The sequence below is a fragment of the Pelobates fuscus genome, chromosome 13, assembly GCF_036172605.1.
Source record: "Pelobates fuscus isolate aPelFus1 chromosome 13, aPelFus1.pri, whole genome shotgun sequence".
Classification (NCBI taxonomy): Eukaryota; Metazoa; Chordata; class Amphibia; order Anura; family Pelobatidae; genus Pelobates; species Pelobates fuscus.
In genome coordinates this window covers 11852412-11879683 of record NC_086329.1, presented here as the reverse complement: position 1 = coordinate 11879683, position 27272 = coordinate 11852412, and the positions used below count along the sequence as shown (strand labels likewise).

Sequence of the window (27272 nt, the reverse complement as noted above, 5' to 3'; positions counted from 1 at the left end):
ACAAGGGTGGGCTGGGATTCCCAGATATATCTAAGTATCATAAAGCATCCCTCCTAGAGGCAGCAATAAAACTCAATACTCCCAAAGGGACTTTTCAATGGGTGGACATGGAACACGCTAGGGCGCCTGGCGGCTCCCTGGTGAGGATATTATGGACACCAGCACAAACTATACCAAGCATGCCTCACCTTTTCAATACCTCGATCCTTACTATTAAACAATGGGACGCGTTACACCACACCCCAAAAAAATCAACAAGTTCCATCCACGGGCCCCGATAACGGCACTGAACTCCCTAGCCTCAGGGTTGACAATGAACTCCTGGACAAAACACGGCATCAAACACATAGCAGACACATACCAAAACCAACAACTCTTGTCTTTCCCAGATCTTCAACAAAAGTACGACCTACCTAACTCCTCCATCTTTCAGTACCTCCAACTTAAAAGCATTGCCACCTATAAAATACTTACAAAATTGGAAATGGCACCCACTAACCTACAACACCTAGACCCGTTACATGACCAATGCTGGCTCTCACCCACAAAACCCAAGACATTGTCTCTATGCTACAACATACTGCTGAGCACCATTGACACAAAAGCCCCCACCTATGAACAACAATGGCAAACGGAATACATCTCTTCGCCATCGGGTAACGCCTGGTTACAATCACTCAATGGTATCACCAACTGCTACTCACACATAGAAGCTGGTTTATAGATGGTACTTAACACCAAGTAAATTACACAAAATTTACCCAACAGTCCCTGCAGAATGCTGGAGGTGCGGGGAGGCAAAAGGCACAATGTTTCACATCTGGTGGGAATGCCCAATCCTAGCCCCTCTCTGTGGTCACGTTAAAGGCATTCTCGAATTGCTCAATATTAATAATGTCACAGTGGATCCTTTAACCTGTTTATTCCTGCTATTCCCTCCCTCCATGACCAGACCCCTTAAACAAGTGGCGATGCTAATAATCCTAGCTGCTAGAAACCTCATAGCGAACGGATGGAAACACACCTACTGCCCCACTAGACAACAACTGATGGACAAAATCCACCAATACCATATTTATGAACAAATGTCCACTACCTCCACCACACAATCACAGAAATTCCAAGAAGCATGGAAAGCGTGGGCCGACATATACACCACATAAGAAAACGACAAGGACCACACGGAATACCCTAGTAGTACTCACCACCTCGAATCATAAACACGCGAAATCGCACACACACTCATAAAGAAGGATACCCAATCACCTCATACAGGGCATACCACACCCACAGACAGTTTAGGTGACACCAAGTACGTTGGCACACGTATGATGTTACACATAGGATGTTACAGACCAGCGGAAAACTTTACTAACCCCCTGGTTACCCCTCCCTACCCCTCTCCCCCCTGCTACAAATACACAACCTATAATACCGTATTCACTATGTACGGAGAGAGTGATCACCCAGTTACCCCCACGCCCCCCAAAAAAGTCAGGAAGTTTAAAAATAAAACTTTTCTTCTAAAAGTTGCTTGTTTTACAAAGTTTTACAAACTGTGCCTTTGTCAGTGTGATCTATGTACCTGTAAAGATGATGAATTGTTCTGTTTGTACTGTCATTTCATATTAGCCCAGAAGGTGTCCTTGTGATAACTCATTTATTTTTGTAGAATATGAAGGATAATTTAAAAAACTGTGACTGTACTGGTACATTTATTAAGGACTGTGCCATGCACACACCTGCTCAGACCAAGAAGGGCGAGAAGCATTCACAGTGGGTGAGTGTTCTTCATGCCACCTTGAATGCAGAGACTGGTGTCGTTTACCAGCTGCAGATTGTGAACCAGTATCTATCCTGGCCACATTCTTCCATACCCCTGGTAGGGGCACACTCTGCCACCACCCCTAGTACAGACGCCAGCTCTCATTGTGCTCAGCCTTTCATGAAGTGGGTCCCACTCAAACTCAGAATATTGGTGTGTGTTTCTCCTGCCCTGACGGTGACATTCACACTTCTATGGCTACGACATTCCAACCAGGGGTGGAAGGCCCCGGGGTGCAGTCCTAGGCTTAAGGAGGAGTAAATATTAACCAGTGTCACATTTCTTTATCCTAGCTCTTTTGCGTATTTCTTTTTTACAGACATTAACCACATGACATATCTGAGAGCAGGCTAGAGATATGTGCTTGAGGCATAAACCTGCTGATCTTCTTACGAAATTCATACAATGCCTGAACCGGCTATTATTTGGTATACTGGGCAAATGTCAGGTAGGCTAGGGGCTGGCATTAATATGCTTGCAGTCAGTGTTGTGTCCACCTGCATCCCACGGAATGAAGTTCTCTGTGTGCAGTGGTCCTTTACCTGTAACCCTGCAATGCAAAACATTACAGCCACTAGAGGTGCTTCCGCAGCTCTTACCAAGAAAATCTCAGTCACGTGACGTGGAAGCCCCCATAGGATGGCATTGTTTTATTCCTATGGGGAAGCTTGGATGCGTGCGCGGTGCTCATCGTGCATGTGCAAAGGGTTCCTAATGCTAATCTATGAGGAGCATTGGATTGGACATCTGCGGAGAAAGCCATGCCTCCACCTTGACATCAAAGGAGGCAGAGAGGTAAGCAGCACAGAGCGATCCTCAGCAGTGGAAAAGGGTGTGGAAATCATACATTTTGTTATGTTATAGGGCAAACAGGGGGGCAGAGGGGAGAAGATTTTAAACAGGGACAGACACACAAAAGTATTAGACTGTGTTCTTGAATTATACTTTTTACAGCAACACCTCATCTTTACCGGTACAAGATCAGTCACATGCTTGGCCATGTCAATTTTAGTTAATCCACCCCACCTCAGGGCGGGGAGTTATGTGACGCAAATGAAATAATGACAGAGTATGGTTAGCTCTGCTTTCAATGATACCGAAAGGAGACTTTGCCTTGGGCAATGTAAAAATGTTACAGAATCACTCTAAGCACCATAACAACTTTATCAAAATGAAGCTAAGTTGTAATAAGGTCCCTGACCCCAGCATACCTTCAGGAGTAAACCATTCATTAAGATTTTCTGTCCGACGCTGGTCAGCTCTGCCCTCTCCACATCTGTTTGAGTCTGAGGCTTGAATCAGGGCACCGCTGATAGACAAGGCGTCAGCTGAAATAACAAACCCCTGAAGGTAAACTTGTGCCAGGCACCTCCTGGCACCATAACAACTTCATTCCAATGACATTTTTTATGCTATTCACAGTGTTCCTTTAAGTTTTTTTTATTTATTTTTTAAAAATGAAATCTAGATAGTAGTGAATTGAAAACTGACAGGAATATTCCCTGTGTAATGTATTCAGTAAACGAGTGAGAGACTGAATTGCAAAATTTAGGCCAAAACACATGATTTAGAAAAATTCCCCAACTTGGATATAGTCACAGTTTGACAATTTAAGTCTAAATTTTGCCATCTTTTAATTGACTATGATTGTCAGTTTAGGGAATTCTTGGAAAGTCAAAGAGTTGGCAATTCACATATTAGACCAAAACAAAACCATGTCGGCTATATGTTTCTGTGCATTTTAGTGGATTAAAAAAAAAAAAGAAAAAAAAAAATATTAACCATGAATTACAAACATACAGAGAAATATACAGGGTTATTTACTCAGGTATGAATTCAAAGTGAATTTAAAGGGTCACTTTAAAGGGTGAATTTAAAGGGCTTTTTTGAAAAATTGCCTTTTAGTAGATACAGCAATGTTTGTATTCCTGACGGCCACTAGAGGGTGCTCCCACTCATAACCGACTGTTACAGGATGTTGCATGAATTTGATTGGACGGTTTAGCATTCACTGTACATGCACTTATCCCAATGTCTCTCTATGAAAAGCTTTGGACAGGACGAAAAGCTAAGACGCTATTGAGGGAGCAGGAGGCACCACTGTGTGAGCCAGAGAGTGAAAGAATGGAAGGTAAAACTTTAAAATTTACGATAGGGAGGGCCCTCTAACGTAAATAGTGAGGATATAGTAGCAGGCATAGGCAACCTTCGGCACTCCAGATGTTTTGGACTACACCTCCCATGATGCTTTGCCAGCATTATGGGTGTAAGAGCATTATGGGGGATGTAGTCCACAACATCTGGAGTGTTTAGCCGAAATAAGCAAACTAAAAACCAAGGCTAACTGGCAGATTGTATCCTAAAATGTAACATTCACTGTAAACTCCTGATAATTCTCACTACAGTGAATATGTCAGACATGGGATTTGAGGTTTGGGTTGTTTAAATTCATTACAAATAAACGACTTTATATCTACAATAGTAGCTCTGCATTCACAGTAACCAAATTAAACTGAAAGGGAAAAGCTAAAACCAACGGATTTCTTATTATAACGATGAAGATGAGTTCTGTCATACCTGGATATTTTATCCCTTTAAGCCTTATTTCAGGTTTTCCCTGTGTGACTTGCATACCTCACAGATTACAAAGTTTGAAATGAAATATTTTGTCACAAATCGTGAGAGGTCAAGTTTTGGTTTGTGTTACCTCATTAGCCACCTGTTTCCCAATATCAGACCTAAGTGGACATTCTCATGGCACAACCTGCAGGCCCTGGTCACCTGCTCCCATAAACAGGTGGTTTAATCAATTTAAAAAAAAAAAATCATTCAGGTGATCACATCATTGAACTCTGTATGGCTGAGGCTGGGCCTTGTGCGATTAATTTAGCAACTCATGTGTACAGTTGGTTATAGAGTCCAGGAATGCGGATTACACTTCTCACCATGCTAAGCCAGACTACTGACATTCCTGACCTAATTCATCAATTAAAGCTACAAAGGAAGGCACCAGAACGGGATAATACAATAAAGCCAAAGACAGAATCGAAATCGAAAAACTGTGAAATCACACCAGAAACGGAGGTTTGCAAAAAAAATGCAAGGTGGGCCAAAAAAATGAATTATATTATTATTATTATTATTAGCATTTATATAGTGCCAACAAGATATAGAAAAAAGATTAAATTTGTTTTATTGGATTTATTGGAAAGCCAATTTAGTGATGAGAGTTCAGCAATAACTGGTAATCTCCATTCTGGCCATCCCTTAACTATAGATTCTTTTTGTAATTTTGTATTCAGGATGGCATTAAGCAATTACTGCAGTATACAGCAGTTCCTATAAACACTGTTTAGGATAGGAATGTGATTCATCAGTGATAATTAAGGTGATCGCATGGCATATTTATTCAAGAATGCTTTATAAAAAATGCATACCTTAGGGCTGCTTGCTATATTATACTGATTACATCCCAGTAGTACGGGCTTGTTAAAAGCCTCCTGAATATATTTGTGATGTGGTCATTCTAGTGAATATTAAGCATATTCATTATGATACCTATTCACATTGTCAGATATCCATGACTGAATAGCTGCCTTATGTCTGGAAATAAGAGTGCTGGTGACTGAATCAGAGTATGGATTTATACAAAAGGATGTAACTTATTGATAATACTGTGATTTGTCTGGATTTCACTGGGGAATTTTAAAGTTTAATGCTGAAATAAAAGAACTGAAAACTTAAAGGGACACTCCACTTCCCAAATTAAAATAAATAAATACGTTAGTAGATTTTCCTCCAATGAAAACATACATACATTTTTTTTCCATTGGAGGTTTATCTAAAACCAGATTGCAAAAGTTGAAGATCTCTTGTCTGCAGCCTTTGCAAGCCCTCCTCTTTTAACCTCACCCAGACTCTATGTGGCTGTCCAATCACAAACTTCGCAATGCAGCTCAATGATAAGTCTTTGCAAGGCAGGTGCTCTGGGTAATTGCTGCCTTTTGAGTTTAGCTCCAATGAGCTAAATAGCCAGGAAGTAACATGGCCTGCTGTCTGACAGCCAGGGGGTGTAACCAAGTTCATATATAAAAGTGCCAATTTATGGCATTTCTCAGAGCTCCATCTCTGACCTTCACAAAAACGGAGAGATATGGTGGAAATCAGGCCCAAAACCACCCCACAAACAACCCAAGCACGAGCTGAAAGACCATGGGTAGGAAATCTAAAAAGGCAAAAGCCGAAAAAAGCCCCCACGGGAGGGACATCGGCGAGATGCTTCGGCTCTCGCAACAGGCCGCATGGCCCAAAATGGCGCAGCAAAACGACCTCTCCTCCTCCTACTCATCGGAGGATTTCGCCACCGACATCCTGGAAGGAGCACCCTACAGGCTCCCACCGGACAGTAGACGTCACTGGACCATCAGACCATATCAGAGCCTCTCGGGGTCCCAGAATAGGGAGCACACCGTTGCTAAACAGTTTGCCCATGGAACCGGGCCGAGGCAATCCTGGCATCATCGCTGCTATAGTGGTTTTGATGTTTGGAGTAACCCTTTAAACAATTATGTGTTTATTGTTTAAAGCTCAAATGTTGTCTGTTTTGCTTTAGGCCTGTTCCTGCCACAACTTTATTAATTTGGTTAGGAAAAGCCGTTATGACCACGCCATTTGACCATTTCCATAAAGGATTTCTGACTTGTGTTGCTATTCTCTAAACCATGGTTCGTCAACCTGGTCCCTACCGCCCACTAGTGGGCGTTTCAGGATTCCAGGTGGGCGGTAGGGATTTCCAGGTTGGGCGGGCGGGTGCGAGCCGGCGGTACCCGTGCGACTGGGTACCGCCGTGACCATTTGCGGCTCCGGCCCGCCCGGTAAACCGCCGGGGCCGCCTTCCAAAGTGTCCATCGGGTGGCCCACGCTGTCAGGGCCACCCGATGGATGCGGATTGTAAGGGGGCCCGGTCAGCGCAGGGCGCTTTAACAGCGCGACCGGGCCCCCTGTGATGACATCAGAGCTGGGAGGAAGTGATTCCCCGGTCACTCCTCCCAGCTAAAACTGAGAGCCGCGCGGGAGGAACACCAGGGAGTCAGAGTGGGAACTCTGACTCCCATCCACCTGAGCCACCACTGGACCCCAGGGAAAGTCACCCTCCTGCACCTTAAAGGTAGGAAACAGGAGGGTGACTTAAATATAATGTGTGTGTGTGTGTCTTTGTAGGTATGTCGTGTATGTGTGTGTGTGTGTCTGTCTGTATGTGTCTTTGTATGTATGTCTTGTGTGTGTGTGTATGTGTCTGTCTGTGTATATATGTGTGTGTGTCTTTGTATGTATGTCGTCTGTATGTATGTGTGTCTTGTCTTTGTATGTATGTGTCATTGTATGTGTGTCTTGTGTCTGCATGTGTGTGTGTGTCTATGTATGTCTGCATGTGTGTGTGCATGTCTGTGTGTGTCTGTTTGTATGTGTGCCTGTCTGTTTGTATGTATGTGTCTTGTGTGTCTGTATGTGTGCCTGTCTGTATGTATGTCTTGTGTGTGTGTATGTGTCGGTCTGTATGTATGCGTGTCTTGTCTTTGTATGTATGTCTCATTGTATGTGTGTCTGCATGTGTGTGTGTCTATGTATGTCTTGTGTGTGTGCATGTCTGTTTGTATGTGTGCCTGTCTGTTTGTATGTATATGCTGCAAGACTAAATATTTGATATCTGGTTCGATTTTCGTAAGGAACAAACGAAGGTCTCTTTCAGTGATATTCAGACGACTTCTCTGTTTGCGCATAATATGATTTCTCATTTGTGCGTCAGCTCATCTCCTCTCCCTCCTCAATTCCCCTCCCCACCTTTTTTCCCCTTTTTTCTATTTTTTAACCGTCCTTATAGCAATGCCCAGTAGGAAGGCTGAGCTAGGTAGCCCACTTACTATAGTCCACTATAACATACAGACACACACACACACACAGGACACACATACAAAGACACAGACAGGCACACATACAAAGACACAGACAGGCACACATACGTGTGTGTGTGTGTATGTGTGCCTGTCTGTGTCTTTGTATGTGTGCCTGTCTGTGTCTTTGTATGTGTCTTTGTATGTGTGTCCTGTGTGTGTGTCTTTTTTGTGTGTCTGTATGTTATAGTGGACTATAGTAAGTGGGCTACCTAGCTCAGCCTTCCTACTGGGCATTGCTATAAGGACGGTTAAAAAATAGAAAAAAGGGGAAAAAAAGGTGGGGAGGGGAATTGAGGAGGGAGAGGAGATGAGCTGACGCACAAATGAGAAATCATATTATGCGCAAACAGAGAAGTCGTCTGAATATCACTGAAAGAGACCTTCGTTTGTTCCTTACGAAAATCGAACCAGAAATCAAATATTTAGTCTCGCAGCATCAACCTCATGGATCTCATTAATCACTAGTAAAGGTAATTTCAATTTACTTTATTGTTTTCTCATTAAACGTTATAAAGTTAAAAACCTTATAAACCTGCATTAAGTAGAAATAAAAAGATAAATGTACGTACATTTATTTTTTTTAAAAACACCCTCCTTTCTTAAAAATATTCTGCATTTGCGCGAAAACTGGTGGGCGGTAAGGAAATTTTTTCAACCAAAAAGATGCATTAGTGGGCGGTAGGTAGAAAAAGGTTGACTACCACTGCTCTAAACTGTAAATATATTTACAGATTTAAATTCGCTATCATTTTTTAAAGTTTTTGTGATTAAACCCGCATAGGGGCATTTTTATATTCTCACCTGCACGCTGCCCTTTACAACAAGGGGGCAGTGTAGAAACGAAACAAAATCCCAATTAATGTTCATTAACACTGTAACATCTCATTTCCCTGTGCAGATCATCCGAAGCACTGATTTTAGGGTGCCTGGCTATAACCTGTCCTCTTTACTTACTGTGTAATCTGAATTTTATTATTCTTAATAACTTTTTCTCCCATACGCTGAATTCAAAGCTTTGAATTGTATCATACGCTGATTCTTTTCGGAGATACTAATTTGACACATTTTATTCAATATGCCATACATTATCCCTCACCTGCAATACTGAATTTGATGTGCAGAATATCCTTGTTAATTTGCCATGTCTCGCCGGATGCCTTATATTATCCTTTATTGAGATTTTTTATTTTTCATGTTCCATAAACCATCACTCATTTGACATAATCGAATCCCTTATTTGACGCATATCATTCCTCATGTCATAATTTGCATGGTGTATGTGTAATAAGAGTTGCATATACCAAATGGAAGCTTCATATTTGATGGTAGTTGTATTTCTAAGGTGCACCGGAGTTGCATATGCAACTTGAGGTCATAATGAGGGCAATCCCTCATTCAGGGAACATAACAGCCCTTAAAATCAGCCCTGACAACACCTCTCCCAAATACCCATGGAGCATTGCTCAGATCACACACCCCAAAGGCAGATTTAAAGGGATATTATATTATGCTCATTAATTATATCTGCACTCCGCCCCGTCCTGGTGCAATGCATTCTTATGGGGAATTGGCTGACGCAGGATGTCCTCATACAGAGCATGATGATGTACAGTGTTCGTTAGACCAAAAGTTGCCAACCACCAGGAAGTGCTTCCTGTGGATGTCGGATTGACAGCCACAAGAGGCAGTCTTAACCCTGCAAAATTATCACAGTTTGTCAGAAACTGTAATAATTACCATTGCAGGGTTAAAGTGACATGGTCACTGCATCCAGGCCGCTTCAATGAGCCGAAGTGGCCTGGGTGTCTATAGTGTCCCTTTAACACCCCATGTCCTGCCCTGGCTGCAGTGGAGGGTAAAAGCAGGGGTACCCAAAAGGTAGATACCCAGATGTTTTAAAACTACAACTTCCATGATGCTTTGTCATTTTAAAGGCATGTAATAGGAGTTGTAGCTCTACAACATCTGGGGATCTACCTTTTTGGGCACCTCTGCATGAAAGTGAACTCTGCTTAATGAGGAGAATTCTACAGCATAGTATGGACTCTTTTATATGTAATTGTTATGACCCTTTAACGATAGAGAATTGCATGACTAGGCCTCTTATTTCTATGTTTCACCAAAAATCTTAAAGGATTACCTCAAGCACTATAACCACTTCAGAGATTTGAGGTGGTTTTGGTGCTTGGAGTCTGTATGTGCAGACTTTTACTGTAAAACGCTGCACATACAGAGATTTAACTTTTTCTGCTGCTGGGAGTGTAACTCCACCTCCGACAGCGTCACTGGGATGTCATCAGCCAGCCCGATGCTGGGCACAGAATTGCAATCATCGGCTGAGAGCAGGCCGCTGATGTTCTCAGCCAATAAATGAACGGCAGGGTTAGCATCCAGCTCTGCAAAAGCCGGATGCACGCCCAGCCAGACTTAAAGGAGAACGTTTCCAATTACCAGGAATGGAGCAAACTACTCCTGCACCATAACCACTACAGCGGGAACTTTTAAACCGTGGGTTTTAGTAACCTCCTACCTGCTGAGATTTGGTTTAAACAGATACTTTTCTTTCAGTGAGTCAATAAATAAAGCTGTTGTCACACCAGGAAATGCACGTCTAGCACGGCACCATCTGTGTGTAGAGATCGCTAAAGATAAAATAGACCGATACTGGAAGTATGATCTCTAACATCAGACACCGACGGTGGCCATTATAATCCACCGTCAGGAAAAAACAAAGTGACAATACCATTAGTGTAACGTTAGACAGATGATTCACTAGTGTCAATTCAGCCATGTTTTCAGTTCCACTATTTTGAATTCAAATTTGAAATTCGTTATAAATATCCAGGAATTCCCCTTTTTCGTGATTTAATGCCCATCAGTACCAACTCATTCAGGATAATGCCAATCCACGTTCAGATCGTAACCATTGATGTAATCCATGCCCCGTACTATTCTCGTAATCTCTGTGTATACACAGCTTAGTATATCTATAGAGAAAGCAAAATAGTGCGATAATATAGAAACAAATCATGTGATGTTCGAGATACAATAAAGATTAATAGAAAACTGTCAAAAGCAAACGACAACAGAAATGAAGTGTAGAAAATTCACAGTATTTTGACCCTGTAAAGAAATTCATAAAATATCAAATTTGGGTGAAATGTCAACAGAATTATTTAAAAGACAAGTTTGATAAATTATATCCTATATTATTTTTTATTAATGTTGCAAATGTTTGGCTTTGGTGTACACACATCATTCCAAGCACTAACTAATTTAAGGTCAAAAAAGCCAACTTGAAAACGGCAATGACTTCTGGAATGTCCCTCATTCGGCTATTTTAGAATAAATCTTAAAATTCACTCTGAATTCCTGGCAAATCTCACTTTATTGAATAATTCTGCAGATTTTATTGAATGAAAATGTTGATATTCACTGTGATTGGTTGGAAAAATCTGCAAAATGTGCCTATTTTGGGAAATGCTTCCCTGTGCAAACTTCTGTGCTGATGTGTATATTTAGATTTTTAGAGTATATTTCCTTACTAGTATACAGAAGTACGCCGCAAAGTATTGTTCTTTTTCAGTAAGTGTTTAACTTGTTTATTGTAAATAGCTGTGCATGTTTCCATTTATCTCTGATTTGGGTAAACAAAGCTCTGCTCAGATAAACACATGTAGAAATTACTTTGTGATAAGGGTAGAAAGCTGGATGTGGTTGCTGTATTTATATCCCACCAAACTGGTATTGGATGGCAAAGTCTGTGAAGTCCCCAATATCAGACATGTCAGTCAAGTATGTGATAAGGTGAATGAGTAAGTTTTTCCACATCACATGAACTGCTCAGTGGGCTAATGCATCAGCAGAATCTGTTCCCTTGGGTCGCAGGATCAAATCCTGGCAGGGTTGACTCAGCCCTTCATCCTTCCGAGGTAGATACAATGAGTACCATTAAATTAGAAACATAGAAACATAGAATGTGACGGCAGATAAGAACCATTCGGCCCATCTAGTCTGCCCAGTTTTCTAAATACTTTCATTAGTCCCTGGCATTATCTTATAGTTAGGATAGCCTTATGCCTATCCCACGCATGCTTAAACTCCTTTATTGTGTTAACCTCTACCACTTCAGCTGGAAGGCTATTCCATGCATCCACTACCCTCTCAGTAAAGTAATACTTCCTGATATTATTTTTAAACCTTTGTCCTTCTAATTTTAGACTATGTCCTCTGGTTGTGGTAGTTTTTCTTCTTTTAAATATAGTCTCCTCCTTTACTGTGTTGATTCCCTTTATGTATTTAAATGTTTCTATCATATCCCCCCTGTCTCGTCTTTCCTCCAAGCTATACATGTTAAGATCCTTTAACCTTTCCTGGTAAGTTTTATCCTGCAATCCATGAACAAGTTTAGTAGCCCTTCTTTGAACTCTCTCTAAGGTATCAATATCCTTCTGAAGATATGGTCTCCAGTACTGTGTACAGTACTCCAAGTGAGGTCTCACCAGTGTTCTGTACAATGGCATGAGCACTTCCCTCTTTCTACTGCTAATACCTCTCCCTATACAACCAAGCATTCTGCTAGCATTTCCTGCTGCTCTATTACATTGTCTGCCTACCTTTAATTCATCAGAAATAATCACCCCTAAATCCCTTTCCTCAGATGTTGAGGTTAGGACTCTATCAAATATTCTGTACTCTGCCCTTGGGTTTTTACGTCCAAGATGCATTATGTTGCACTTATCCACATTAAATGTCAGTTGCCACAACTCTGACCATTTTTCTAGTTTACCTAAATCATTTGCCATTTGGCTTATCCCTCCTGGAACATCAACCCTGTTACATATCTTAGTATCATCCGCAAAAAGACACACCTTACCATCAAGACCTTCTGCAATATCACTAATAAAAATATTAAAGAGAATGGGTCCAAGTACAGATCCCTGAGGTACCCCACTGGTGACAAGCCCAAGCTTCGAATATACTCCATTGACTACAACCCTCTGTTGCCTGTCACTCAGCCACTGCCTTACCCATTCAACAATATTGGAATCCAAACTCAAAGATTGCAGTTTATTGATAAGCCTTCTATGTGCAACAGTGTCAAAAGCCTTACTGAAATCTAGGTAAGCAATGTCTACTGCACCACCCTTATCTATAATTTTAGTTACCCAATCAAAAAAAATCAATAAGATTAGTTTGGCATGATCTCCCTGAAGTAAACCCAAGTTGTCTCTGATCTTGAAATCCATGTGATTTTAGATGTTCAACAATCCTATCCTTTAACATGGTTTCCATCACTTTCCCCACTACTGAAGTAAGGCTTACTGGCCTATAGTTGCCCGACTCCTCCCTATTACCTTTCTTGTGAATGGGCACAACATTCGCTAACTTCCAATCTTCTGGGACTACTCCTGTTAACAATGATTGGTTAAATAAATCTGTTAATGGTTTTGCTAGTACACCACTAAGCTCTTTTAATAGCTTTGGGTGTATTCCATCAGGTCCCATTGACTTATTTGTCTTTACTTTTGACAGTTGAAACAGAACCTCTTCCTCTGTAAACTCACGTGTAATAAATGACTCATTTATCCTTTTTTTTTTTTTAACAGAGGTCCCTTTCCTTCATTTTCAGCTGTAAATACCGAACAAAAATATTCATTGAGGCAGTCAGCTAGACCTTTATCCTCATCTACATACCTTCCTTCTTTTGTTTTTAATCGAACTAATCCTTGTTTTACTTTTCTTTTCTCATTTATGTATCTAAAAAAAGTTTTGTCCCCCTTTTTTACTGACTGTGCTATTTTCTCTTCTGTGTGTGATTTGGAAGCTCTTATAACTTGCTTATTGGGTGATAGTAACAACCCCTGGATGTTGGGCTAAGGTAACATCCCCAGGACATACTTGGAAACCAGAGTAATTTGAATGTACCTTTCCTGGTTAAATACTTTATTATTATATATATTTATAGTAAATTGTCATAAACGACATGTAAAGATATTGACTTACAAAGGAAGGAAGTGGACGGACTGTAAGTCTCTCTATTAAAGTATGAAGAACTTTGTGGATTACGCAGTGGTTATATGCTGAGATAACGGCAAGTTGCAATGTGTAGATTTTTTTTTTTTTTTTTTTCCTAACTAACTTGTTTTTTTTGGCATGATTGCTATATATTTATTCTGCCATAATGTTCTTTTTTCCTCATTTAATGGATGCACACACACATAAAAGAAAATATAGCAATCTTTCCGCACTACTAAAATACAGAATTCTATGATTTAGTACAAAATGTAAAAAAAAACCTTTATAATAATAATAATAATAATAATTACATCCAGGTACATATGTTATTTTATTTGTTTTGTTGTTTTTTTTTTACTCGTTTACCACAGCTAAAGGAAAAATGCTAAATATGTTTTATTTAGTTGCCTCTAGGAATTTGTTAGCAATGCACCTGACGTACTATATTATTATTATTATTATTATTTATTATTTTTATTATTTTTTTTTAAGGTCATTTATTACAAAAATAGCATCACTGTTTCAAAGCTAAAAGTTTGCAATATTTCACATTATGGGCTAGTAAGTTTTGAAAATGAGTCTGAGAACACACAACTGTTACACAAACTTTGGACAATTCTGGGAAGAGCCATACTCTTACTTGGATAACTATACTTAATTCACATCTTGCAGTATTACTGTGACTCCTAGAACATGCTATTGTAGTAAAAAATAAATAAAATAGCACTACACATGTATTGACCTTTTATTGATTGGGTGTCTAAATGACACTGCTACATATGATGGCCTTGTGTCCAGCCGGGCTTAAAGGAACACTATTGTCACCTAAATTACTTTAGCTAAATAAAGCAGTTTTAGTGTATAGATCATTCCCCTGCAATTTCACTGCTCAATTCACTGTCATTTAGAAGTTAAATCACTTTGTTTCTGTTTATGCAGCCCTAGCCACACCTCCCCTGGCTATGATTGACAGAGCCTGCATGAAAAAAAAACTGGTTTCACTTTCAAACAGATGTAATTTACCTTAAATAATTGTATCTCAATCTCTAAATTGAACTTTAATCACATACAGGAGGCTCTTGCAGGGTCTAGCAAGCTATTAACATATCAGGGGATAAGAAAATCTTAATTAAACAGAACTTGCAATAAGGAAAGCCTAAATAGGGCTCTCTTTACAGGAAGTGTTTATGGAAGGCTGTGCAAGTCACATGCAGGGAGGTGTGACTAGGGTTCATAAACAAAGGGATTTAACTCCTAAATGGCAGAGGATTGAGCAGTGAGAGGGGCATGTTCTATACACCAAAACTGCTTCATTAAGCTAAAGTTGTTCAGGTGACTATAGTGTCCCTTTAAGGGAAACTACAGAGCCAGGAAAACAAACTCGTTTTCCTGGCACTGTAGCTTCCCCTTCTGTCAAGCCCTCTCCTCCTGTGGTACAGAAGCGGTTATTCACCCCTTCTGTCACTTGCCTGGGTCCAGCGCCAATGTCCCTCGGCGCTGGCTCAGCTTTGCCAACACTCCTCCCCTGCCGGCGGGGAAGACTTAATGCGCATTCGCGGCAATGCTTTCCAACAAGGATTCCGGGGGCGCTGAAACTTCTCATGCATAGTGTGAGGACGCCAAGCATTGTTTAGATGACCAAAAGTAGTCTAAGAACCCGGTAGTCCCTCTAGTGGCTGTCTAGTAGACAGCCACTAGAGGAGGACTTAACCCTGCAAGGTATTTATTGCAGTTTATAAAAACTGCAATAATTACATGTTAAGGGTGATGGGAGTTGGCACCCAGACTACTTCCATGGGCTGAAGTGGTCTCGGTGCCTACAGTGTCCATTTTATAGAATCAATAATATCAGGTCATGTCTGTGTTGATGTCTACTGCTTTCAAATGATCAGCAATACAATGTTACCATGGCTTCCAGGTGGTTGAGTGATAAACTTCTATATCTCTTATTTCCTCCTGTCTACAAATCCATTCTCCTAAAGGGACACTTCAAACACCTAAAGCACTTTAGCTTGATGAAAGGGTTCATGTGTGAAGAGTTCGTTCTCTCTTTTATTTTAAATTTTTTCATTTGACAAAAAGTGAAGATTTCAATAGAAACTGGCACTTTTATAAATTAACCTGGCTATACCCTCCTGACTGTCAATCAGACAACTGGTCCTCTTACTTCCTGGTTTGTTTAGTTCTAGTTCTATGATAGAAGTGAAGATTCTGTGGCATCTGACACTCCTAGAAGGTCTCTGCTGGCTGTACTGTTGTTTGGAATGTTTCATCTAACGTATGGCCCTCTTAACCCCTTAAGGACCAAACCTCTGGAATAAAAGGGAATCGTGACATGTCACACATGTCATGTGTCCTTAAGGGTTTAAAGGACCCCTATAGTGCCAGGAAAACATACTCGTTTTCCTGGCACTATAGTGCCCTGAGAGTGCCCCCACCCTCAGGGTCCCCCTCCCGCCGGGCTCTGGGGAGAGGAAAGGGTTAAAACTTACCTTTCTCCAGCGCCGGGCAGGGAGCTCTTCTCCTCCGATCCTCCTCCTCTCCTCCCATTCGGCTGAATGCGCACGCGCGGCAAGAGCTGAGCGCGCATTCAGCTGATCTCATAGGAAAGCATTATCAATGCTTTCCTATGGACGCTTGCGTGCTCTCACTGTGATTTTCACAGTGAGAATCACGCAAGCGCCTCTAGCGGCTGTCAGTGAGACAGCCACTAGAGGATTTGAGGGCTGGATTAACCCATTTATAAACATAGCAGTTTCTCTGAAACTGCTATGTTTATAAAAAAATGGGTTAACCCTAGCTGGACCTGGCACCCAGACCACTTCATTAAGCTGAAGTGGTCTGGGTGTCTATAGTGGTCCTTTAATCTACCATCTTCATTTATGTCAAACATGTATTGTTAGAATTGTTTTTTCTATTGTACAGTGCTGCAGAATATGTGGGCACTTCATAAATTATTTGTAATTTTGGTTCTTGGTGTAAAGGTTGTACTCTTCCACAATATGTAGTGTGGTATTATATTACCGTGTGGATTTTATGGTGTTTAATATCTGAAGTCTTTGGGAGATCACTAAAGACATTATATACTGAAACAAAATGAATACGTTTAGAATTTGTGGTTTATTATTTGTAAATATGTCCCGCTGTCTTCTAACAAAGTGCGCACACACAATCACATTTTCCACTCGGTTTAGTCATTTCAAAAATACATGTAAAGTTAATTGCGGCTGAATAAACACAAGGCATAAAACAGACAAAATAACTCTAAAGTAAGCTTGCAAATATAAAATGTATTCCTTTATTTAAAAATAGTTCTGTAAATATTTTCTGTGTAGTGACAGAGAATGCATTCTGTAAGGATTACGGAATCATTACTATTAACACACCGTTCCTTTATTTATATACCATGGTGTTTGGAGAATACCAGGTTCACAACTTAGCACAGTATATTCTTCAAAACGATAACCCAAGCATGTGGTTTGTAAATCACAAATCCTATCCAGTGACACCAAGATAACTCTTTAAACAATTCAGATTACAGCTCGAGCAAGGTTTCTCTCTTTAACTGGAGAAGACACTGATGGGCCTTGGAGGGACATTCTTTAAACATGAAGACACATTGCAAATACAAGTTTGTTAAATATTTGAAAATCTCAGACAACAAGTTTTATGTTTATGAAGACATAAACATTAAAGGGACACTCCGGGTAGGATTGCCACCTTTTTTGGAAAAAGAATACCAGCCGAGCTAGTTTGTATAATTAGTTATATATGTGTGACATCACCCCACATGACGTGCATAAAAGAACAAGAACATTTGGAAGCAGAAAATTCCCTAAACCACTAATAAAATACTTACAATGTTTGGAGTTTGTCTGACTCTGTGTATGTGAGGCAGTGTGTGAATATACTGTCTGGATGAGTGTGTGATCATTATATAAACACACACACACACACACACACTTATGCAAACTGCTGAATACACCTGCGCGCTCGCGCACACGCACTTCTGAATACACCTACACAGACTTCTGAATACATGCACACACCTACACAGGCTGCTGAGTACACACACACGAACTGCAGAATGCATACACACACAAACTGCTGAATATAAACACACACACAAACTGCTGAATACACACACACACACACACACACAAACTGCTGAATACACACACACACAAACTGCTGAATACACACACACACAAACTGCTGAATACACACACACACACACACACACAAACTGCTGAATACACACACACAAACTGCTGAATACACACACACACACACAAACTGCTGAATACATACACACATGCAGACGCAGACTGCTGAATACATATACACACACATGTACCTGCTCTCAGGACTCAGGTCCGGCTGCCAATCTTCCATATGCTTGTCCTGTAGTTGCTGTTCCTCCCATGTGGACTATTAGTGGAGAGGGCAGGGACATGCAGCGAGATCCCATCTCAGCCCTCTCCATACAGCTCTAGCACCAATGAGTTTCCTAGCTCGGCCTTAGAGCACTGTACCCCCTGGTGGCTGGTGCCGATATTGCAGCACATTCTCTTCAAAGAAAAATACCGGCAATTGTATTGTCAGTATTTTTGCAGCACCGGCCACACAGCCTCAAATACCAGCTGTGCCAGTAAAATACCGGCCAGGTGGCAACCCTAACTCTGGGCTCCAAAGCATTTGATTTTGGACTCATGAATATGCTGTATTTGTTTTCATGCTCCACATTATTATTATTTATAAAGTGCCATCAAATTCCGTAGTGCTGTAAATTGGGTGGACTAACACACATTTGTAGCCAGACCAGTTTGATGCACGGGAACAGAGGGGTTGAAGGCCCTGCTCAATGAGGTTACATGTTAGATGGAGTGGGGTATAGTGACACAGTAACAGAGGGATTGAGGGCCCTGCTCAGTGAGTTTACATGCTAGAGGGAGTGGGGTATAGTGACACAGTAACAGAGGGATTGAGGGCCCTGCTCAGTGAGTTTACATGTTAGAGGGAGTGGGGTATAGTGACACAGTAACAGAGGGATTGAGGCCCTGCTCAGTGAGCTTACATGTTAGAGGGAGTGGGGTATAGTGACAGTAACAGAGGGGTTGAAGGCCCTGCTAAATGAGGTTACATGTTAGAGGGAGTGGGGTATAGTGACACAGTAACAGAGGGATTGAGGGCCCTGCTCAGTGAGTTTACATGCTAGAGGGAGTGGGGTATAGTGACACAGGAACAGAGGGATTGAGGCCCTGCTCAGTGAGTTTACATGTTAGAGGGAGTGGGGTATAGTGACACAGTAACAGAGGGATTGAGGCCCTGCTCAGTGAGCTTACATGTTAGAGGGAGTGGGGTATAGTGACACAGTAACAGAGGGATTGAGGCCCTGCTCAGTGAGCTTACATGTTAGAGGGAGTGGGGTATAGTGACACAGAAGGAAAGGGTAGGTTGCTAGGATAGTATTAATTGAGGGCTTAGTGTTTTGATGACAGTTTCAGGAGAGGAATCTGGGTGCGGGGAGGGAAAGCTGTTCACAGTTTGATATGCTTTCCTGAAGAAGTAAGTTTTCAAAGCGTTTTTGAAGGAGTGGAGACTGGGTGAAAGTCTAACAGAGAGGGGAAGGGCATTCCATATTAATGGTGCAGTACTAGAGAAGTCTTTAAGGTGTGTGTGTGACGGACCTGCTGGCACTCCGACCGTGTGCCTCCGCCAATCGATGCTCCTAGTGCTTGCCGAGGACTCCAAGCACTCCAACTGACACCATCAGCACTGCAGACTTATCCCATCCCCCAACCATGAGCCAAGGCTTCAAGAAAGGGTCAAACAGGTCTGTTTAATGAGCACACAAAAGCAACAGCACTCATGCAGCAAAACAACTCCTCCTCAGAGGAAACAAAATGACCAGTTAAAGACAAACAGTGTTTGAAAATATAACAGTTATTAAGGGTTTAACCCCTAACGCCGTTTCGGCGTTCTATGCCGTCCCGCATTAAATGGGCTTTAAAGCCGTTGCGGCGGCATAGAACACCGTAACGGCTTTGAGCCCCTGGAGGTAAGATTTACTTACCTCCGCCGCGATCCTCTTCTGGAGTGCTGACAGCCCAGGCAGCCCTCCCCCGGCAAATGAGGCCCCTCAAAGAGCGATCACATGGCCCCCTATAGCTGGCTGTGGATCTACCAGCAGGGGGACTGTCTGAAATGTCACACAGTCCCCCTGCTGGTGGGAAGAATAAAAAAAAAAAATTAAACATGTTGTTATAAAATAAAGTGTGTGTGTGTGTATGTATGTATGTATGTATGTATATATGTATATATATATATAATATGTGTGTGTGTGTAACGTCATACATAGTGTATTTTAATATTAATATAAGTACATATATTAGTATTAAAATACACTTAGAATGACGTTACATATATATTTTATATTTATATATATATATATATATATACAGGTATAATTACAATAATGAAATAAATAAAATATATTTTTTTTTAAAATGAAATAAATTATATATTCATATGTAAATTCATTCTAAGTGTATTTTGTTATATATATATATAACTTGATAAAAGTCCTACGAGGACTGAAACGTTGAACCTATCACTGGCACGTTTGTGAATAAACACATTACTTTCTACTAAGTCCTCTTGAGTGCACTCGTTCTTCATTGTATATACTGACGGCTGAGGCAGCACCGAGGCGAGCACAAGACCGGTACATTGAGTGCGGAGTTCTCGATATTTATATATATATATATATATATATATATATATATATATATATATTTAACAAAATACACTTAGGATGACATTCTATATCTATCTATCTATATTTAAAATACAAATAACCGCAAATATATATACAGATAAATATATACAATTACATAAATAACTACATAAGTGTACACGTAGACTTTAAATACATATATATGTATATAAAATAAATAAATTACAGTCTCAATATGTGACAACAAATGGATACCACCACACTCTAAAACACCTGTGCGATAACCTCTCTCCTCACACACAAAGCAAAATATATACATACAAATCAGGTGGAGTGTAAGGTGGACCTTGAATTCAGATATCACAGACAGCTGAAAGTATAGAAAACACAACCTAGTGCAATATAGTCTGATACAATTACATGTCGATATTATTGTTGTAATACAAGTTACCATTTTGAAACACTAATATTTGTGTTCAGCAAAGTCTCCCGAGTAAAACCGTACCCCCCATGTACAGATTTTATGGTGTTTTGGAAAGTTACAGAGTCGAATATAAGGCTTGCATGTTTTAATTTTTTCACATTAAAATTTGCCAGATTGGTTATGTTGCCTTTGAGAGCGTATGGTAGCCCAGGAAAAAGAATTACCCCCATAATGACATACCATTTGCAAAAGTAGACTACCCAAGGTATTGCAAGTGGGGTATGTCCATTCATTTTTAGTAGCCACTTAGTCACAAACACTGGCCAAATATTAGTTGTTTGCTTTTTCACACAAAAACAAATATGAATGCTAACTTTGGCCAGTGTTTGTGACTAAGTGGCTACTAAAAAAGACTGGACATACCCCACTTGCAATACCTTGGGTAGTCTACTTTTGCAAATGGTATGCCATCATGGGGGTAAATCTCATTCCTGGGCTACCATACGGTCTCAAAGGTAACATTACTAATCTGGCAAATTTCAATGTGAAAAAACTGAAAAATTGAATTTGCTATATTTGACCCTTTAACTTTCCGAAACACAGTACAAACTGTTAATGGGGGCTTCTGTTGTACCCATGAGACTTTGCTGAATCCAAATATGGGTTTTTTTGCAGTAAAAGCTAACAGTATTATGACATTTACAGCTTAAAATGTGAGGCGGAACTACACATTTTTTAATTTTGTTTACAATTTCTCACAGATTTTTTTTAATTTTATTAATAATAAATTGTTTCATATATATGAAAGCCCTGTTTCTCCTGAACAAAATTATATATAATAAGTGTGGGTGCATATAATATGAAAGAGGTGAATTACGGTTGAACAGACATATAGCGCAAATTCCAGTTTTTGTTTACATAATGTTTTGATCAGAACTTGTACTATTGACTCTGTCCTGAAGGAGTTAAACTGGTGTTCTAAGAGGGGAGGGGGGAATAAAACAGTCAAACTAGGGGGCGTGGCTTGCCGTGCATGGAGTGAGTCGCACACAGCCGGAGCTCCGCAACCTCGGACCACAAAGCCCCTTATCAATGCCTCACTACACCACTAAAATGGGGAAAACGAAGCGCCAAGGCACCCCAGGACCTACTGGATCCAGCCCACAGAGGAAAACCGCCGGACCGCTGGACGATTTCCTCACTTACCCAGACGGTACTCGAACCGCGAGACACGCGGACAAAATGGCGGCCGCATCCCCAGGGACTGAGAGCAACGCAAGCTCGGAGCCGGGCTCGGCGGGGGGTGTCCCCCTAACACAAATCACGGCCGAATTGGCAACCATCTCTGCAAACATGCTCTCTAAGAGCGATAAGACTACCCTGGTGGCGGAGCTGAGGACGGCGATACGAGAGGAGATACAGGAGGTACGCAGGGACCTTACTGCACTGGAGGAAAGAGTTACAGAGCTGGAAGGGGAGAACCTCAGGGCCATCCAACACTCCCACTCCGCTGACCATGCCACAGCAAGGCAAGGCTCAGTACTAGGATAGAGATCTCCAGGGGCCAGAAGACTGGGAAGAAAAAAATCGTTCCCAACTACCGTGCGACAAGAGAGACGGTCACCTAGACTGGGTGATAGGGGGTAACCCAGGAATTAAATAACATGAAAAGGAAAGAACCCAAACGGGTGTCTTACAAGAAGACAACCAAAAGGGGTAGAAGCCCAGTCCAATCTTAAAGTTGGTAAAGTAGCAAAAAACAAAAAAATCTTTCTTAAAGTCTATTAAAAACTGGGACTGCGTAGTGATGAACAGAGTCCTATAAGGAGAGAGATAATGGCATGGAGATGCAGCTTACAATAAGCCAGGAAAACTGAAAAGCCCCTCACTAATAAAACGAGAGGGAGGCAGTATGCTAAACCATGCAAAAATCAGGGTACAAAAGGCAGTAGGAGAGAGAAAGGGGAAGGAGGGAGGAAAGAAAGGTATACACTCCCAAACTATTCCCTTGCTCACTGTGCTAGCCCTTACTCTCCTACATAACACCTTCGTGGGTGTTCTAATCTAGACTCAGTTCACACATCTAAAGCCCCAGGTACTAAACACTAGACAAATATAAGTGCAGAGTGATAAAGTGCTCAGAGAGGTGAAAACAGACTGATCCCGACGCGCGTTTCGGCGTAACCATACGCCGTCATCAGGGGTATCTGAAGCTGTCCCCGCGGTTTATTTTATATCAGTACCTCATTAAATCCACCTGTGTAGCTGCCAATCCGGGTGCTCGGAGCATTCGGCCGTCACACGAGTGGGGCTAAGGGGGCGTGGTATGACGCACCACAAGCCCCGCCCCTACTACCACGTGATGAGCGGCCGGGGCAAAAAAACGAGCGCACACAGATCGGGAGAGAGGGATTAACCCTTAGAGTACACAATTAACTCCCATTGACGTTAAGGATAACAATCCTTTAGTTTACTGTGGTATATATTATATGTAATGAAGGGGAAAAAGAAGTAACTCATAGCTTTAACTCATAAGTGTGTATCAGGTAGCCAGATAGACAATTTGTGAGAATCTGGCGAGAATAGGACCGGATACTATGTTACCACCTATGATACAACCATGAATCAATGATTAAGTATCCTCCTAAATAATTTATATACACTAGTAATAGTCTTAAATTTAGGGTCATAGCAAGGGATATATAATAGGGCACACTCATAAAGGGTAGATAAGGTAGATAACAGGCCAGCAATACATGATGGAAATATAGACCAGGGGTAGCCACAAAATGTGAAATAGAAATGAATAAAGAATTATATACATATATACAAGCTTAACTTAAGATATCATTATTTATCAGAATTCAGCAGTACTTTAAATAAATAGGGAGTAGGAGAAGCCTTCATTCAGCCCCATCGGTGAAAGTGTTTTTAAATGATAGATCCAAAATGCTTCTCTTTGTCTTAGTCTTAAGTCCCAATTCCCTTTCCTAGGGGGTTGTGGTATATGCTCAAGACCCATAAATCGAATGCCTGCTGAAGAGTGGTTATGATGTTGATGTAGATGTCTCGAGACAAGGCTCAGTACTACTCGAGCTCCGCAGGCAGGTGGAGGACCTGGACAACAGGGGGCGACGTAACAACATAAGAATCAGAGGCCTGCCTGAAGCTGACCAAGAAAACTTAAGTACAGCCCTCACACAGCTCTTTACCCACATCCTGGGCAAAGATGCCCCAGAAGATTTCCAGATAGAACGCGCCCACAGGGCCCTACGTCCCCCTAGGAGAGATGGCCTACCGCGAGATGTGATTTGCTGCCTCCTGTCCTTTCAGCTCAAGGACGCCATCATGAGAGCGGCGCGCCCTCAGTCTATCACCTTCCATGAGGCCGCTATCTCGCTCTACCAGGACCTGTCCACCCTCACCTTAGACGCAAGAAGAGCACTGAGGCCACTTACGCACATCCTCCAGGAGAAACGCATACCCTATAAATGGGGCTTCCCTTTCAGCCTTCAAGCCAAGCGGGGGAACACGTGGTGCACACTGAGGTGGCCCAAAGACGGACCCAGCTTCCTGAGGGCAATGGATCTGCCACCTGTTACCATCCCCAACTGGATCTTAGATCAGCCTCCGCCGCGCCCAGACCACCCTGAAGTGCCCGAGCCACTTCGCAACCAAACACGAAGAGACACACAGCCTACACGCTGGGGAGGCCCCAATGGGCCCGAAGAATAGTCCGACCCACGCCGTCTTCAGCCCCGGCGCACCCCTGCCCTCCTGCATAGACCTTGCTCGCTGAAGTTACCCCATGGCTTCCACGACGACAGCTAAGTACTCACACTTGTAGCCATAAGGGGAACGTTACTTCTGCCCTCACTACAAGGGAGGGGGGGCCGGGGCCTACAGTTGGGGTCACCACGGGTGGCAGGGGAAGGTCTGTGCTTTATACCCTCTGGGTATCTCTTGGGCGGGGTACGGGTGCGGGTCCTTTCAATTATCCCCCGGGCCGACCAAGCAACGGAATTTATCATACCCGGGGTGGGGGGGTGCGGCACCCTGGATGTGCCTCCTACGCCCGCAGTACCGGTGACCGGGACTCTACCCACAGACCAATCTAATAAAGACTGATCCGCCCTCATGTCTCGCGGACCCACTCACCAGTCACCACTTCACCCGGGAGCCACATGCTGCCCCCCTGCTGGTACCGGGAGAACACCAATCCTTGGCTGGGTGGCGGAGGGGATGGGGGACTTAGGGGTTATTTGCCTGGAGTAGAGTTGCATGATATGTGAAATGTAGTCTGTTTGGTTAAGTACAAGCCAACCCGCTATCTATTAACCATATTGCATATTGTTTATATGTCTTAGCTTAACCAGCCGCCATGTTTACCATGCTACCGCGACTTTATAGCCCCCAGATACTGGCAGCCCTCCACGCTTAGGACGGGGCATCACGCATTATTCCTTAGCCGGGGTGGGGGGTGGGGGGGGGTCCTGGGGGAGGTCTGAGCTAGCCAGAGTGTTGAATGATGCATGAAGTTTTACCTGTTATGTAATGTACTAGCAAACCTGCTCACATTCACCCATACTGTATGTATTCCTATATCTGCCTAAACGCTGCGTTTGCCATGCTTCCACTGTGTTCATGTCCCCGGGGCCCTGCGGGCCTCCTCGCTTGAGTCGGGGTGGCCCGCATCGCCCCGGAGTCGGGCGATGAGGGAACAGGGGACCCTGGGAAGGTTAAACGTAGCTAGAATATTGCAGGAACTGTAAAACTTCGCCAGATGTGTAATGTACATACAAACTCGCTCTCTTTCATCTGTATGGTGTGCATACTCTTCCCCAGCTGACACGCTTGCTATGCTATAGCAGCTGTACTAGCACCGGGCACTTTGGCCTTAGCCCCCTGGCCCCCTTCCCCCCCCCCCTTCCACTCCCGCCCCCGGCGGCCCGGTGACAGCCCATGACCCAGGCGACGAGACCATTCACAACGCATTGCCCCCCACACCACAGCCAAGACGCCCCGGTCGTTGCCAACCCCCAGGAGACATGACAGACGACATTGTACCCCCCCCCCCGGCTCCCGTCGCCTTGCTGCCCCGACCTACAGCCCACCACAAGCTAACCTAAAAAGACACCCCAGAGGACCCCTAATAGTTCCGCCAAGACCGAATGTCCTGTCCACCCACATCGCAATACACCCGAGACCCTGAGTGGTTGTACCAGTCAACCCGAGACGTGGCCCGAGGGAATGCGGTCCCCGGTCTACCCTGACAGACCACACTTGCTTGACTTCCGTGTCCCCCTGCGACCGACCCACCTGTATATTAGGTCACCCTCGCACGACCTAGGGCCACGGTTGCCTATACTCCTTGGCCCCTCATCGGGTGACCTCCCTAACCCACCCGACCCTCCCTTACTGACCTCTGCATCCCCTATCCCCCCCCCACCTGAACCCCCGGCGCTCCGCTCCCTCCACACGTTCAGTGCCACTGCACAGCCATGGCATCGGGCTTCCGGCCCTCGCCTTTACTCCTAAGGACACACAGCGTCCGCGGCCTTAACTCCCCCGAGAAGAGGCGGCACCTGCTACGCACACTCTGGTCACAAAGGGCCTCAGTAGCTTTCCTCCAGGAAATGCACCTAAAAGGGATCGACGCCCCAGAGATCAAAGACAGGCGATATCCCTTAGGGTACTACGCCAACCACCCCGACGCTAAACGTGCAGGGGTTGCCATCATCTTCTCCCACAACACCCCATTCCTTAGCACTGCCGCACAGGCTGACCCCATGGGCAGGTATCTTTTTGTTAAAGGCACGATAGCCGACCACAAGTACACGTTCGCCACAATATACTGCCCCAACAAAGGACAGCACCGATTCCTAGCAAAAACCCTCGTGAAGTTGGAGAGATTCCGGGAAGGAACTTTGATCCTAGCCGGTGACCTCAATATCCCTCTGGACCCCCGGATGGACTCATCCGCGGGCACCAGCACCATCCCCCCACACTGTATCCGCCAGGCCAAACAAGCTCTGACAAGATCAGGTCTGGTAGACTGCTGGAGGGTGGCGCATCCTGATGACAAAGATTACACATGCTACTCCGCTGTACACAACAGGTATAGTAGGATAGCCTATATCTTCCTAGCCCAGGAATACCTTCCCTTCCTGATAGCTTCCTCAATAGGGATCCAGCACGACTCGGACCATGCCCCGGTCCAAGCCACACTTAAATCTCCGCTCTTCCAACCCAGCGAACGCCACTGGAGACTTAATGAAAACATACTGACGGACAACAATATCACCGCACAAA

At 43.0% G+C, this 27272-nt stretch overlaps 1 long non-coding RNA gene across 1 annotated transcript in view; it reads left to right on the top strand.

Annotated features, from left to right (window-relative positions):
- Positions 1 to 2165: 2165 nt before the first annotated feature.
- The window catches only part of LOC134583495 (uncharacterized), a 222896-nt gene continuing 197789 nt past the window's right edge, over positions 2166 to 27272 (top strand). Inside the window, exon 1 of the long non-coding RNA XR_010086318.1 lies at positions 2166 to 2620. This is a non-coding gene — a long non-coding RNA (uncharacterized LOC134583495). The remainder of the gene's footprint in view (positions 2621 to 27272) is intronic.